Source organism: Ascaphus truei, chromosome 13, assembly GCF_040206685.1.
Source record: "Ascaphus truei isolate aAscTru1 chromosome 13, aAscTru1.hap1, whole genome shotgun sequence".
Lineage (NCBI taxonomy): Eukaryota > Metazoa > Chordata > Amphibia > Anura > Ascaphidae > Ascaphus > Ascaphus truei.
The window spans coordinates 51,057,939-51,074,412 of NC_134495.1; the positions used below are offsets into that span (position 1 = coordinate 51,057,939).

The following is a 16,474-nucleotide window of genomic DNA, read 5'->3' on the forward strand; positions in this document are numbered from 1 at the left end:
TTTGTTTTGTGTTCAGTTTTCAACAAGATACTCTCCCTAATCGAGTTGTTTGACGTTATTCCTTCTATGCAAAATAACCAATGTTTCTCCTGTGTTTTTTTTATTTTTTTAAGATTTATTCCCTTTAGGGCACCTGGTTGCAGCTTCAGACACAGCAAATTAATTGTAGGTAATTTAGCAAGTCTATTTTTATATCTTCTCTTCCCATTACAACCTCTAGCACAATCCATAGAACAGATATACCATGTAGCAATCACATGCATGGTATGTGCCACCTAATGACTCAGCGGTGTGCACCCACCGCTGTGTCTGATAGAGGGCAAAAAAGCTGTAGTATTCAGTCTTGTATAAATGCCTCTCGGGTCCCAGTGATCTAAACATACTTGAGGTTAGTGGGGTTGTTGACTTATTACACCCTTTCGGTGACTGCCATACTCTTATTACAAGTTCTGGCTGTTGCCGTTTTAATCTGTATTAGAGCTTCTCGACAGCCGTTCCTCTCTCTGCCCCAAGCAATGGGCTGTGGGATTTTAGGCTTTCGCAGATTAAAATGACCTTTTTCACTCTGGGGGTGGTGTGGCAGGTTGGCTGCCAAATCCGCTCTCTGAATTTTGCGGGGTCAGACAAATGGTTGTGTTTAAAATATATTTAATTCCCAGCATCGCTGCAAAACTACTTTATTAGAGGTCAGAGTCTCTGAACTGATATCTCTTCACAGCTTCCAGGTGTTCGGGCTCAGAATGGGACATTCTGATTCGCTGCTGGAACCTCAGCCACCGGCCACTTTTATGGTAAGGCTTTTACTGGTTGGGGTAAGGGGTTAATATAAGTGTTGTACAGGCATACCCCGGTTTAAGGACACTCACTTTAAGTACACTCGCGAGTAAGTACATCTCGCTCAATAGGCAAATGGCAGTTCACGCATGCGCCTGTCGGCACTTCCTGAACAGCAATACCAGCTCCCTACCTTTACCCAAGCTGTGCGCAAGCGGGGAGACTATAGAGCCTATTACACATGTGTTATTTACATCAGTTATGCACGTATATGACGATTGCAGTACAGTACATGCATCGATAAGAGGGAAAAAGGTAGTGCTTCACTTTAAGTACATTTTCGCTTTACATACATACTCCGGTCCCATTGCGTACGTTAATGCGGGGTATGCCTGTAGTGCAGAGTAGATTGATATTGGTGGTTGTACCAGCCATGCTTCTGGCTGAGGGTCTGGCCTGTGGTGATGAGTTGGCATAGTCCGTGTTTCACCTGAATTCTGTGATTACCCTATATGCTCTGAGCAGGCCTTTATCTCTGCCATGTGGCATCCTCTGATTGCTAGAAACTCAATGGGCAGTCTAGTGATGGTACTGCTTCAGCTGACTTGGAAGTAGGCAAGCAATGGGAAAATCCAATGTTCAGTTGTAGAGTGATGTCACTATAGACCATTGGTAAGACCTCACCTAGAGTACTTTTCCAGTTCTGGAGGACATGGCTAAGGGGAATGTTAAAAACTTTGTAGAAAGTGTGGTGGTATATTCTCGTAACAGGGGTGGTAGGAGTTAATACAGTAAGGGAATACAATAATGCTTGGGATACATGTGGCTATACCAAATGACAGAACTCCAATTCAACATGACAAGTCATAGTTAAATACTTCTGTTCTTTTCTCATAAGTGAGGGTCACATGGTTAACCCTTTTGGCCAAAGCATTTGTAAGCTTGCAGACCACATCAATGTGTGCCCTCTTTCTGCAAGTCCCAACACTATCTCTGCAAACATTCCCTTAGCCTCTGCTAAGGGAGTAGTCTTAATAGCCTAGTTATTCACAGCTGCATCTCAGGACTTGCATGTTTTGTGCTTTGGGGTTCTTATCTTTTTGTTTTATACATTCTTGCATTCCCAGTAGTACTCCTTTCGACACATAAAATATATGTTGGGTGTGCAGGCCAGGGTTGCGCAGGATTGAATTTTTCGGGGCCCGCGGTGTTCCCCAAGGCATGTAAAGTAAATGGTGGGATTGCGCGAGGCCTCTAACCCAGTGGTGCGCAAACTGGGGTGCGCAAGATCTTTTAAGGGGGTCGCAGGGCCGGTGCAGCCTGGTGGCGGCGAAACATGCTGTGTGCAGGCGGCGGCAGAACATGATGGAGGGGGGGCGGAGGTACAGCAGCTGCAAAATAACCCTGTCAGAGCTGCTAGAGGATCGGAAGAAGAGGGCCAGAACGCAGGAGGACTGCAGGGGAGGAGCATGCCCCAGCGGTCTGACGTGGAATGTCCCTGCTTCCTGTGTCTGCCCTTTAGCAGCGCTGTGCAGACAGAGCAGGAAGAGGACAGATCAGGGGCTGGTCAGGTGTGTGTAGCAGGGCTGTGTGTACTGAGCTTGCTGCATAAGGTAGGTCAGCATTCAGTGTACATTGTGTGGAATTGGAAGAGTTGTTTTGTCAGTGACAGAGCACAGACTGCTAATAAATAAACTCGAACTCCATCACCCCCCCTCGCCCTTACGGCATCCAATTAAAGGTGCAGTCACAGTCCAGAGATCCACTACAATACAGTGAAATCACTCAACAGGCACAAAGTGCACCGATTGTTTCAGGATTAAAGAAACATCTACTAACTTTTCATATATCAGGGAATGTACCCTCTCTATATGTATGTAGCTGTATGTTCTGGCTCACAGTGTTTTGTAGTCCTGGTCTATAAGGGGGGATGTATTAGTCTGGTTATGAGGGCATGACAGCCAGCTGCAAAAGAACCCTGTTAGAGTAGCTGGTGGATCGGAAGAAGAGGGCAAGAATGCAGGAGGACTGCAGGGGAGGAGCAGGCATGTCTGACGTGGAATGTCCCTGCTTATGGTGCCTGCCCTGCAGCACTCTGCTCCTGCTAATGCTCGTGACCTGGCACCCTGCTTTGCAATTCTCTTCAGTCACACAGGACAGGAGGCACAGCTGAAATTGCAAGAAAGGGTAGGCTATCTGAATTTTACCCAATGTACTCTAATATTACTGAAACACAAGGAAAAACACCCCATAACAGTTAAAAAAGGTATACAAAATAATACTGCTAAGTAGGAGGGTGGATGACAAAAAGGGGGGGAAGAGGGAAGGGAGGTAGATATGGGGTGGAATGAATGCCCCCCCCAAATAATTGCCTGTGTGATATTGACAGTGCACCAAAAGAAACAAATATTACCAGATACCAGCCAAATAAACAGATAGTGATCCATCTCATAAACATGTTACAGCTCCAAATGTTATGATAAGTGCAATGAATTTGAGAATAAGATTTGAGTGCATTCATGGTTCTCTCATCCCTGTCCTACTGTCTTCTGGTCGCTATAACCCTGCAGTTCTACAGACACTTTACAGTCCATGGGGGATAATAATTAATGTCCCTAACTAAGCATTGAAAATGTAAACAATATTAAAGAATGCATTTGCAGCAGGTGTCTATAGACGTCAATAGAAAGACTGCGGCCCCGCTGGCGCTGACCGCGCTCATGCTTGAAAGCGGTGATGTCACCAGCTCTCTAAGCATGAGCGCTGGGTGTCCTGGCTATTTCGCAAGCGCGCGTGGAGGTGGGGATGTTATTGCGGGCAAGTTGAGCACGCTTGAAAGTTAATTTTTTGTTTACTCAAGCACCTAACTTGAGTGAGCGTGCGTGCCCGCACAGCACATGAGCAGGGACTTACACATATAGATTTATGTAAGTAAAAGCGGCAATTACTGCGCGCTCAGCACCAGCGGGGCCGCAGTCAAAGGGGGTTGAGGAGAGGAGATGATGAGAATCTATTTGAGATTGTCACACATGATATCGTACATATCGATATAATGTTGAAATATGTAAGTATTTATATGTATTTGTAGTCACATTTGTATTGTATACCGTTTAAACTTGTTTTTTTTTTTCATGTGATTTTTGTTCACATCAGGCAGGGGGGGCCCGACAAATATCATTGATGAAAAGGGGGGCTCGGCATAAAAAGTTTGCTCACCCCTGCTCTAACCTACTGACTGGGATTCGGAAGCCGCCTTGTACCACGTGACCATGGCAACTCAGTGTCAAATGATGCCGTAGAGCAATGCGACGTCACATGACCCAGTGGTGCTATTTGACACGCGTCACCACGGCAATGGGGTAATGTGACGTCACCCGCGCCATCATTTGATGCTGGTAAAAAAAGTAAGGGAGGCGCAAGCACCTGGTGTGGGGCAGGCAGGGAAGGCGCAGCTCCAAGTTCGGGCTCCCCTGGTGTAGGCTATACAAAACATGGCCATGGGTCAATTTGTATCATCTAAATCTCAGATGAGAACAACTTGGCCCATCGAGTCTACCTGCTTTATATCAGTCAAATGTTTGTTTGTTTTGTGTTCAGTTTTCAACAAGATACTCTCCCTAATCGAGTTGTTTGACGTTATTCCTTCTATGCAAAATAACCAATGTTTCTCCTGTGTTTTTTTTATTTTTTTAAGATTTATTCCCTTGAGGGCACCTGGTTGCAGCTTCAGACACAGCAAATTAATTGTAGGTAATTTAGCAAGTCTATTTTTATATCTTCTCTTCCCATTACAACCTCTAGCACAATCCATAGAACAGATATACCATGTAGCAATCACATGCATGGTATGTGCCACCTAATGACTCTATAACATGTAGCACTCACATGCATGGTATGTGCCACCTAATGACGCTATACCATGTAGCACTCACATGCATGGTATGTGCCACCTAATGACTCAGCGGTGTGCACCCACCGCTGTGTCTGATAGAGGGCAAAAAAGCTGTAGTATTCAGTCTTGTATAAATGCCTCTCGGGTCCCAGTGATCTAAACATACTTGAGGTTAGTGGGGTTGTTGACTTATTACACCCTTTCGGTGACTGCCATACTCTTATTACAAGTTCTGGCTGTTGCCGTTTTAATCTGTATTAGAGCTTCTCGACAGCCGTTCCTCTCTCTGCCCCAAGCAATGGGCTGTGGGATTTTAGGCTTTCGCAGATTAAAATGACCTTTTTCACTCTGGGGGTGGTGTGGCAGGTTGGCTGCCAAATCCGCTCTCTGAATTTTGCGGGGTCAGACAAATGGTTGTGTTTAAAATATATTTAATTCCCAGCATCGCTGCAAAACTACTTTATTAGAGGTCAGAGTCTCTGAACTGATATCTCTTCACAGCTTCCAGGTGTTCGGGCTCAGAATGGGACATTCTGATTCGCTGCTGGAACCTCCGCCACCGGCCACTTTTATGGTAAGGCTTTTACTGGTTGGGGTTAATATAAGTGTTGTAGTGGGTTTACTTACCCATTGCGGGTGACTGCTTGCAGCGGAGAGTTGCGGTTAAACGGCCATGACCAAATGTCCTACTCTACTTGGGCTTATTGTGTACAATAGTAAATTCCACATATATTTTTTTTTTATTATTAATTCTCTAGGGGTTACAAGACCAGGAAACAGACTATTTTTACGGTGTAAAACTTGAAGGCGAGTTACCTTCACAATCTTGTGCCTAAAACGATAGTTAAAAGGTCCTCTGGCTGCCATGGGGTAAATTGGTTTAAAACACAAGCTGGTACGTTACTGAGGCCAGCAGAAGAAATCTGATCCTGTGCTCCGAGTAAATACACATGGATCATTTGGTGCCACCCATGACAGCTGTTTCACCTCTGCCCTGGGTGATGGGCTATGGGATTTCAGTTTGTTTCATGGCTGTGCTCCGGGAAGGATATTGCTTGAACTGCCCCTTTAAATCTGCTTCCTGAAGCTTATATTTAGTTTAAAAAATATCAGCAACTAGATCGGTGCCCAAAAGTACTGTACACAAATTGGGCTATTTCCCATCCTCACAGTGCAGAGAAGTGTGTGGGTCTCCTGATGAAATATTGTGCTACTCTTTCTCTGCACTAACGTGAAATAACACATTGCAAAAATGCAGAGAGGCTGGGGTTACTGGGGCCGTGTTTGGCCCTGCGCGTGTTTAAGATCATAGTAATATCTCTATCCTGCTTAATGATTCCATATACTGCAGGTGCCAGCCATCTTTTGTTTGGGAAGCTGCATGAATTGCTTCCTTTCCCGGTCTCAGACAACGCTGGCAGCCATCTTGTTTGAGGGCAGAAGCGCCCACCCGTACTTTTTATTCTATGTTTAAATTTACATTTTTATATGTGAAAACTTCTACATTTTGAATTAGATCTATTGGCACAAACTGTAACAGCCTCATTGGTGCAATTAGATCCAGTTTAAGGCAGTGCCACTAAAGAAGCTAGAGTTTAGTATCAGGCCAGTAGCACAATTTGCTTTCAGAGGGGAGCGCAATATATGTCATTCTCTGGTCCTGCTAGATCAGGATGTATGTAATGACTTTGTTCCACTTTTCCATACAGGAAGCGCGCTGTTCCTCCCCCAGAGAGGATCCGGGGATTTCTGAAGGTTTGTCTCAAATCCTGTTTTGTTTTACTCTCTAAATTCCGTGTAAATGCTCTATGCTAGTGTAACTAATAACACCATGATACTGTGACTTGTAATGGGGATGGAGTAGGAGTCATACAGTCAATAGATCATATGAACTTGACTGGTTTCCCAGGAGGGATAGGGTGTGTGCTATGCGAGCCGTTGTGCTTTGTTGCATGCACAATGATTACCATGTTTTGCTGTTCTAGGGCTGGGGTGTGCATTTATCTCTTCTCCCCCCCCCCCCCCCCAGGCAACCTGCTGTCTGTACTCTCTTCTCCCCCTCCTTACCATGTCTCCGGCGTCTGGTTACGTCACGTTGCCATGGCAATGCGTCGTCACTGGACCAAATGGCGACGCATTGCGGGAGACAAGGTAAGTGACGTGGCAGAGGCCTCACGCGATCCCCGGCATTTAATTTAAATGCCTTGGGGAAGATCGCGGGGCCTCTGCAACCGACGTACCCTCCCCCCAAATCTCAGGGGGTGTGCACCCCTGTTCTAGTGATACAACAAGAAAAAATGCTGCACACCAATGTGTAATAAAGAGATTGATATGGTTACCGGTGCTCCCATCGATCTACGATCGGCTGCGTCCAATCCACAGCATACAATGAAAATAGAAGATGGGGCGCACGGATTTCAAAAATAGAAAATATTTATTATAGCATACACAACGTTTCGACCTAATAGGTCTTTGTCAAGTGCACAAAAGCACTTTTTTGCATTTGACAAATACCTATTGGGTCAAAATGTTGTGTATGCTATAATAAATATTTTCTATTTTTAAATCTGTGTGCCCCATCTTCTATTTTCCTTACACCCCTGTTCTAGGACATGTCGCGCATTAAACCCAGCTTCTGATCAAGATGCAATCTGGATGAGATAAGGTTTGGAGACTTTAGTTGGCCTATTTAATGTGGGAAGATTCTGCAACCTAATTGCTGTAGAGGGTGGACCTGCCATGATGAGTTTGCATAGTCCGTGTTTCACCTGAGGACCATATGATTATTTTTATGCTCTGAGCTGGATCCCCTGAACCTCAGTGGGGTGCAGTTGCCTAAAAGCTATAAACCCCTATTTTGCATCTTGCTTATTTTTATTTTCTCTTTTAAAGATGTCCTATTGGAGATCTTCACATCCTGCTTCCCCTGTGTGTTACTGAAAGGTGACCCATGAGTGCCGAATCTCAGATGTATGATTACCTAATGTGATGGGTAAGAAATGACACTGCTTCCATACTGCATCTCAAACTCAAGGCTTGCAAAGCTGTGTATGCTCTACTAATTCTTATGCTGCCAAACGCCTGAACAGTTTACTGTATGTGGATTATCATATCTAATAACAGAACAATTCCCATGCACGGTACTACTTTAATGACGTCTGTATGTTGCTTGGGTGTTTGTCCTTTAAAATAAGACCTGCACGATGAGCAATGCTTGTACAGTTTTAATTTTAGATATTTAATGCTATAATACGGTAAAGTTTAAGTTGCCAGTTTGTGCAGAATACCAACTTTTTTCGCAGTGGTTAGAATAGCCCGTTCGTTAATTTTCGGGTAACAAGGCTTTTAATATTGCACAACTAACACTGAGGGCAAAGGTAGGGGCTGTTTAGTGGTTGTCTAGACTTCCATTATGCTGCAATTGCTAATTAAAAGGGAAAAAAAATTATGAAGTCAAATACAGGCATACCCCACATTAACGTACGCAATGGGACCGGAGCGTGTATGTAAAGCGAAAATGTACTTAAAGTGAAGCACTACCTTTTTCCCACTTATCGATGCATGTACCTTACTGCAATCATCTACGTGCATAACTGATGTAAATAACGCATGTGTAACAGGCTCTATAGTCTCCCCACTTGCGCACAGATTCGGTACAGGTAGGGAGCCGGTATTGCTGTTCAGGCCGTGCTGACAGGCGCATGCGTGAGCTGCCGTTTGCTTATTGAGCGAGATGTACTTACTCGCGAGTGTACTTAAAGTGAGTGTCCTTAAACCGGGGTATGCCTGTAGTGCAGAGTAGATTGATATTGGTGGTTGTACCAGCCATGCTTCTGGCTGAGGGTCTGGCCTGTGGTGATGAGTTGGCATAGTCCGTGTTTCACCTGAATTCTGTGATTACCCTATATGCTCTGAGCAGGCCTTTATCTCTGCCATGTGGCATCCTCTGATTGCTAGAAACTCAATGGGCCGTCTAGTGATGGTACTGCTTCAGCTGACTTGGAAGTAGGCAAGCAATGGGAAAATCCAATGTTCAGTTGTAGAGTGATGTCACTATAGACCATTGGTAAGACCTCACCTAGAGTACTTTTCCAGTTCTGGAGGACATGGCTAAGGGGAATGTTAAAAACTTTGTAGAAAGTGTGGTGGTATATTCTCGTAACAGGGGTGGTAGGAGTTAATACAGTAAGGGAATACAATAATGCTTGGGATACATGTGGCTATACCAAATGACAGAACTCCAATTCAACATGACAAGTCATAGTTAAATACTTCTGTTCTTTTCTCATAAGTGAGGGTCACATGGTTAACCCTTTTGGCCAAAGCATTTGTAAGCTTGCAGACCACATCAATGTGTGCCCTCTTTCTGCAAGTCCCAACACTATCTCTGCAAACATTCCCTTAGCCTCTGCTAAGGGAGTAGTCTTAATAGCCTAGTTATTCACAGCTGCATCTCAGGACTTGCATGTTTTGTGCTTTGGGGTTCTTATCTTTTTGTTTTATACATTCTTGCATTCCCAGTAGTACTCCTTTCGACACATAAAATATATGTTGGGTGTGCAGGCCAGGGTTGCGCAGGATTGAATTTTTCGGGGCCCGCGGTGTTCCCCAAGGCATGTAAAGTAAATGGTGGGATTGCGCGAGGCCTCTAACCTACTGACTGGGATTCGGAAGCCGCCTTGTACCACGTGACCATGGCAACTCAGTGTCAAATGATGCCGTAGAGCAATGCGACGTCACATGACCCAGTGGTGCTATTTGACACGCGTCACCACGGCAATGGGGTAATGTGACGTCACCCGCGCCATCATTTGATGCTGGTAAAAAAAGTAAGGGAGGCGCAAGCACCTGGTGTGGGGCAGGCAGGGAAGGCGCAGCTCCAAGTTCGGGCTCCCCTGGTGTAGGCTATACAAAACATGGCCATGGGTCAATTTGTATCATCTAAATCTCAGATGAGAACAACTTGGCCCATCGAGTCTACCTGCTTTATATCAGTCAAATGTTTGTTTGTTTTGTGTTCAGTTTTCAACAAGATACTCTCCCTAATCGAGTTGTTTGACGTTATTCCTTCTATGCAAAATAACCAATGTTTCTCCTGTGTTTTTTTTATTTTTTTAAGATTTATTCCCTTGAGGGCACCTGGTTGCAGCTTCAGACACAGCAAATTAATTGTAGGTAATTTAGCAAGTCTATTTTTATATCTTCTCTTCCCATTACAACCTCTAGCACAATCCATAGAACAGATATACCATGTAGCAATCCCATGTAGCACTCACATGCATGGTATGTGCCACCTAATGACTCTATACCATGTAGCACTCACATGCATGGTATGTGCCACCTAATGACGCAGCGGTGTGCACCCACCGCTGTGTCTGATAGAGGGCTAAAAAGCTGTAGTATTCAGTCTTGTATAAATGCCTCTCGGGTCCCAGTGATCTAAACATACTTGAGGTTAGTGGGGTTGTTGACTTATTACACCCTTTCGGTGACTGCCATACTCTTATTACAAGTTCTGGCTGTTGCCGTTTTAATCTGTATTAGAGCTTCTCGACAGCCGTTCCTCTCTCTGCCCCAAGCAATGGGCTGTGGGATTTTAGGCTTTCGCAGATTAAAATGACCTTTTTCACTCTGGGGGTGGTGTGGCAGGTTGGCTGCCAAATCCGCTCTCTGAATTTTGCGGGGTCAGACAAATGGTTGTGTTTAAAATATATTTAATTCCCAGCATCGCTGCAAAACTACTTTATTAGAGGTCAGAGTCTCTGAACTGATATCTCTTCACAGCTTCCAGGTGTTCGGGCTCAGAATGGGACATTCTGATTCGCTGCTGGAACCTCAGCCACCGGCCACTTTTATGGTAAGGCTTTTACTGGTTGGGGTAAGGGGTTAATATAAGTGTTGTAGTGGGTTTACTTACCCATTGCGGGTGACTGCTTGCAGCGGAGAGTTGCGGTTAAACGGCCATGACCAAATGTCCTACTCTACTTGGGCTTATTGTGTACAATAGTAAATTCCACATATATTTTTTTTTTTTTATTATTAATTCTCTAGGGGTTACAAGACCAGGAAACAGACTATTTTTACGGTGTAAAACTTGAAGGCGAGTTACCTTCACAATCTTGTGCCTAAAAGGATAGTTAAAAGGTCCTCTGGCTGCCATGGGGTAAATTGGTTTAAAACACAAGCTGGTACGTTACTGAGGCCAGCAGAAGAAATCTGATCCTGTGCTCCGAGTAAATACACATGGATCATTTGGTGCCACCCATGACAGCTATTTCACCTCTGCCCTGGGTGATGGGCTATGGGATTTCAGTTTGGTTCATGGCTGTGCTCCGGGAAGGATATTGCTTGAACTGCCCCTTTAAATCTGCTTCCTGAAGCTTATATTTAGTTTAAAAAATATCAGCAACTAGATCGGTGCCCAAAAGTAATGTACACAAATTGGGCTATTTCCCATCCTCACAGTGCAGAGAAGTGTGTGGGTCTCCTGATGAAATATTGTGCTACTCTTTCTCTGCACTAACGTGAAATAACACATTGCAAAAATGCGGAGAGGCTGGGGTTACTGGGGCCGTGTTTGGCCCTGCGCGTGTTTAAGATCATAGTAATATCTCTATCCTGCTTAATGATTCCATATACTGCAGGTGCCGGCCATCTTTTGTTTGGGAAGCTGCATGAATTGCTTCCTTTCCCGGTCTCCGACAACGCTGGCAGCCATCTTTGAGGGCAGAAGCGCCCGCCCGTTCTTTTTATTCTATGTTTAAATTTACATTTTTATATGTGAAAACTTCTACATTTTGAATTAGATCTATTGGCACAAACTGTAACAGCCTCATTGGTGCAATTAGATCCAGTTTAAGGCAGTGCCACTAAAGAAGCTAGAGTTTAGTATCAGGCCAGTAGCACAATTTGCTTTCAGAGGGGAGCGCAATATATGTCATTCTCTGGTCCTGCTAGATCAGGATGTATGTAATGACTTTGTTCCACTTTTCCATACAGGAAGCGCGCTGTTCCTCCCCCAGAGAGGATCCGGGGATTTCTGAAGGTTTGTCTCAAATCCTGTTTTGTTTTACTCTCTCGATTCCGTGTAAATGCTCTATGCTAGTGTAACTAATAACACCATGATACTGTGACTTGTAATGGGGATGGAGTACTAGTCATAAAGTCAACAGATCATATGAACTTGACTGGTTTCCCAGGAGGGATAGGGTGTGTGCAATGCGAGCTGTTGTGCTTTGTTGCATGCACAATGATTACCATGTTTCCATGCTGCTCTAGGGCTGGGGTGTGCATTTATTTCCCCCTCCCTCTTGCTCCACGCTGTCTGTACTCTCTTCTCCCCCTCCTTACCATGTCTCCGGCGTCTGGTTACGTCACGTTGCCATGGCAATGCGTCGTCACTGGACCAAATGGCGACGCATTGCGGGAGACAAGGTAAGTGACGTGGCAGAGGCCTCACGCGATCCCCGGCATTTAATTTAAATGCCTTGGGGAAGATCGAGGGGCCTCTGCAACCGACGTACCCTCCCCCCCATATCTCAGGGGGTGTGCACCCCTGTTCTAGTGATACAACAAGAAAAAATGCTGCACACTAATGTGTAAAAGAGATTGATACGGTTACCGGTGTTCCCATCGATCTGCGATTGGCTGCGTCCAATCCACGGCATACAATGAAAATAGAAGATAGGGCACACGGATTTCAAAAATATAAAATGTTATAGCATACACAACGTGGCTTTTTTGCACTTGACAAAGACCTATTAGTTCGAAATGTTATGTATGCTATAATAAATATTTGCTATTGTTGAAATCTGTGTGACCTATTTTCATTGCACCCCTGTTCTAGAACATATGGCACACATTAAACCCAGTTCTTCTGATCAAGAAGCAATCGGGATGATGGATAAGAAAGGTTTGGAGACTTTAGTTGGCCTTTTTCATGTGGGAGGATTCTGCAACCTAATGACTATAGAGGGTGGACCTGCCATGATGAGTTTGTTACATGGTAGATGAGGTTGAAAAAAACATACGTACATAAAGTTCAACCAATGCTAAATTTAGACAACAGATATTTTATCCTATATCTATACTTACTCATTGATCCAGAGGTACTTTATCTTATATCTATACTTACTCATTGATCCAGAGGAAGGCTAACAAAAAACCCAAGTGACATATCATCCAGTGATATCTCATAGGGGGGGAAATAAATTCCTTCCTGACTCCAGGAATTGGCAATCGGATTAATCCCTGGATCAACATCCTTCCCATGTATACTTATTTGGTATATCCCTGTATACCTTTCCCATCCAAAAAGATGTCCAACTTTTTTTTGACTAAATCTATTGTAACTGCAATCACAGTCTCCATGGGTAATGAATTCCACATTTTAACTGCCTTACTGTAAAGAACCCTTTCCTTTGTTGCTGGTGACATCTCCTTTCCTCCAACCTTAAGGGATGGCCCCGAGTCCTTAGTACTGCCCGTGGGATGAATAGTTCTTTTGAAAGCTCCTTGTACTGTCCCCGAATATATTTATATAGTTACCACATCCCCTCTTAGACGCCTCTTTTCTAATGTAAATAAATCTAATTTAGCTAGCCTCTCCTCATAAGTTAGAATGTCCATCCCCTTTATTAATTTGGTGGCTCTTCTCTGCACTCTCTAGTTCCATAATGTCTTTTCTTAGGATTGGTGCCCAAAATTGTACTCCGTATTCAAGGTGTGGTCTTACTAATGCTTTGTAAAGGGGCATAATTATGTTTACTTCCCTTCCATCCGTTGCCCGTTTGCAAGATAAGATCTTGTTTGCCTTTGCAGCTATTGTATGACTTTAGGCATTATTGCTAAGCCTGCTGTCTACAAGCATTCCTAAATCCTTCTCCATCAAGAATTCCCCCAATATATCTCCATTTAATTTGGAAGTCGCCTTTTTATTCTTGCATCCCAAATGCATAACCTTACATTTATCTTTTTTTAAACCTCATCTGCCATTTACCTGCCCACGTTTCCAGTCTCGCCAAGTCCTTCTGAAGAGAAATTACATCCTGCTCTGATTCTATTACCTCACACAATTTCGTATCGGCAAAGATGGAGACTTTGCTCTCAATGCCAACCTCAAGGTTGTTAATAAACAAGTTAAAAAGCAGGGGTCCCAGTACCGATCCTTGAGGTACTCCACTCACGACTTTAGCCCAACCTGAAAAAGTTCCATTTATGACAACCCTCTGGTGTCTGTCCTTTAACCAGTTTTCAATTCAGGTGCATATATTATTACTGAGTCCAATATTATTAATTTTGTACACCAACCTCTTGTGTGAAACCGTATCAAAAGCCTTTGCAAAATCTAAGTAGACCACATCAACTGCATTACCCTGGTCTAAATTCCTACTTGCCTCCTCAAAGAAACAAATAAGGTTAGTTTGGCATGATCTATCCTTCATAAATCCATGCTGACTATTACTAATAATTTTGTTTTCTGTTAGATACTCCTGAATATTATCCCGTATTAAACCTTCAAGTAGTTTCCCTACTATTGAAGTCAGGCTTACAGGTCTGTAATTCCCTGGGTGTGATCTAGCTCCCTTTTTAAATATAGGCACCACATCTGCTTTACGCCAATCTTGTGGTACTGAGCCTGTGGAAATGGAGTCCTTGAATATTAAATATAATGTTTTGGCTATTACTGAGCTTAACTCCTTGAGAACTCTTGGATGTATGCCATCGGGGCCAGGTGCCTTATTTACTTTAATTTTTTCAAGTCGCTTATGAACTTCTTCCTCAGTTAACCAATTGGTCATTAATATGGAGGTTGTGGCTTCCTCCTGCGGCACTACTATTGAACTTGATTCTTCCCTGGTAAACACAGAGGCAAAGAATTTGTTTAATACCTCTGCTTTTTCCTTATCTCCAATAATCTGCCTACCCATCTCACACTGAAAGGGTCCTATATTTTCTTTTCTCATTTTTTTGTTATTAAGGTACTTAACGAACATTTTAGGGTTGACCTTACTTTCTAGTGCAATCCTTTTTTTCATTATCCATTTTTGCTAATTTGATTGCCTTTTTTGTTACATTCCTTATAATTCTGATACGATGTCTCTGTCCCTTCTGACTTAAAGAATCTAAACGCCTTCCTCTTGTCCATTTCCTCCCCTACTTGTTTATTTAGCCACATTGGTTTTGACTTTTTCTTTTATACATATTATTACCCAAGAAAAAACAGATACAGACTGGCGCCCACAGAACGCAATGTCCACTGAGTCCAAGATAAAAAGTCCAATCAGATGTGATATACGATGGAGCTCCACTCAGTAGATCCGTGACATGTGAAAAAATACAAGAGAAATTCATTGTGCGTATTGCAAATACAAATAACATAAAACAATACTAACGAACAACATAAAACACAGAAGCTGATAACATAAAACTAATTTATTAAAACAAAGAAGCCTGTTGAAGAGGCATCAGGGGTTAAAACCCAAAACCCTACTTACAACAGGACCGGAACATAAGCGCGTTGAACAACAAACAATGGCAAACAGTGGCAAATCTTCTGGATGGGGCAAGTCCCTTGCGAATGCCTGAACCTCAGCAATGGCGCTGTAGTAAACTGAGACCGCTCCTGTCCAGTCCACGTGTGCTGTGAGGTGAATTCAACACGGAGTGCAATTCCGACTTCTCTGTATATATAGTACCTGGAAAAGCAATCTGAATTAGAATTTGTCACAACCAAACTGCACTTATTACCCAAGGGTATACCCTGATAAGTGTGCTTTTCTAACAATGTTTTAAAGACTGCCCATTTATCTTCTACATTTTTCCCTGCAAAAACATCATCCCAGTGTATTACATGTAGATTAGACCTCAGTTTTTTAAAATCTGCCTTTCTAAAGTTTAACGTCTTTGTTGAACCCAAGTAATCTGTTTTTTTGATAATTTATTTAAAATGAGACCATGTTATGATCACTGTTACCCAAATGTTCCAGGACTTGAATATTTGTTATTACTTCTACATTGTTTGATATGTCCAAATCCAGAACTGCCCCTCTCCTGGTGAGTTCCTCAATTTGGGTAATATAATTGTCTTTAAGCACCCCAAAAAACCTGTTTCCTTTGTTGTAACGCTAATCTGATTGCCCCAGTCTGTCTGGATAATTAAAATCCCCCATTATGCAAACATGACCCAGTTTTGATGCCTTCTCCATTAGCAAAAGTATTTTAGCTTCCTCAATCTCACAGATATTTGGTGGTTTATAGCATATTCCCTCAAACATTTTCTTTATACTTTAACCTGCCTAGTCCGTGTTTCACCTGAGGACCATATGATTATGTTTATGCTCTGCGCTGGCTGCCCTGAACCTCAGTGGGGTGCAGTTGCCTAAAAGCTATAAACCCCTATTTTGCATCTTGCTTATTTTTGTTTTCTCTTTTAAAGATGTCCTATTGGAGATCTTCACATCCTGCTTCCCCTGTGTTACTGAAAGGTGACCCATGAGTGCCAAATCTCTGTATGATTACCTAATGTGATGGATAAGAAATGACACTGCTTCCATACTGCATCTCAAACTCAAGGCTTGCAAAGCTGTGTATGCTCTACTAATTCTTATGCTGCCAAACGCCTGAACAGTTTACTGTATGTGCATTATCGTACCTACTAACAGAACAATTACCATGCACGGTACTACTTTAATGACGTCTGTATGTTGCTTGGGTGTTTGTCCTTTAAAATAAGACCTGCACGATGAGCAATGCTTGTACAGTTTTTATTTTCAGATATTTAATGCTATAATATGGTAAAGTTTAAGT

The 16,474-nt window shown here is 43.2% G+C and overlaps 3 non-coding genes across 3 annotated transcripts; all 3 read left to right on the plus strand.

Annotated features, from left to right (window-relative positions):
• The first annotated feature begins 485 nt into the window (after nucleotides 1-485).
• Nucleotides 486-629, plus strand: LOC142465323 (small nucleolar RNA SNORA79). The gene has a single exon (XR_012787851.1). It is a non-coding gene; the product is annotated as a small nucleolar RNA SNORA79 (small nucleolar RNA).
• Nucleotides 630-4,934: 4,305 nt separating this feature from the next.
• On the plus strand, nucleotides 4,935-5,078 carry LOC142465324 (small nucleolar RNA SNORA79). Its single transcript, XR_012787852.1, has one exon. It is a non-coding gene; the product is annotated as a small nucleolar RNA SNORA79 (small nucleolar RNA).
• A 5,139-nt stretch (nucleotides 5,079-10,217) lies between these two features.
• Nucleotides 10,218-10,361, plus strand: LOC142465325 (small nucleolar RNA SNORA79). Its single transcript, XR_012787853.1, has one exon. It is a non-coding gene; the product is annotated as a small nucleolar RNA SNORA79 (small nucleolar RNA).
• Nucleotides 10,362-16,474: the final 6,113 nt, after the last annotated feature.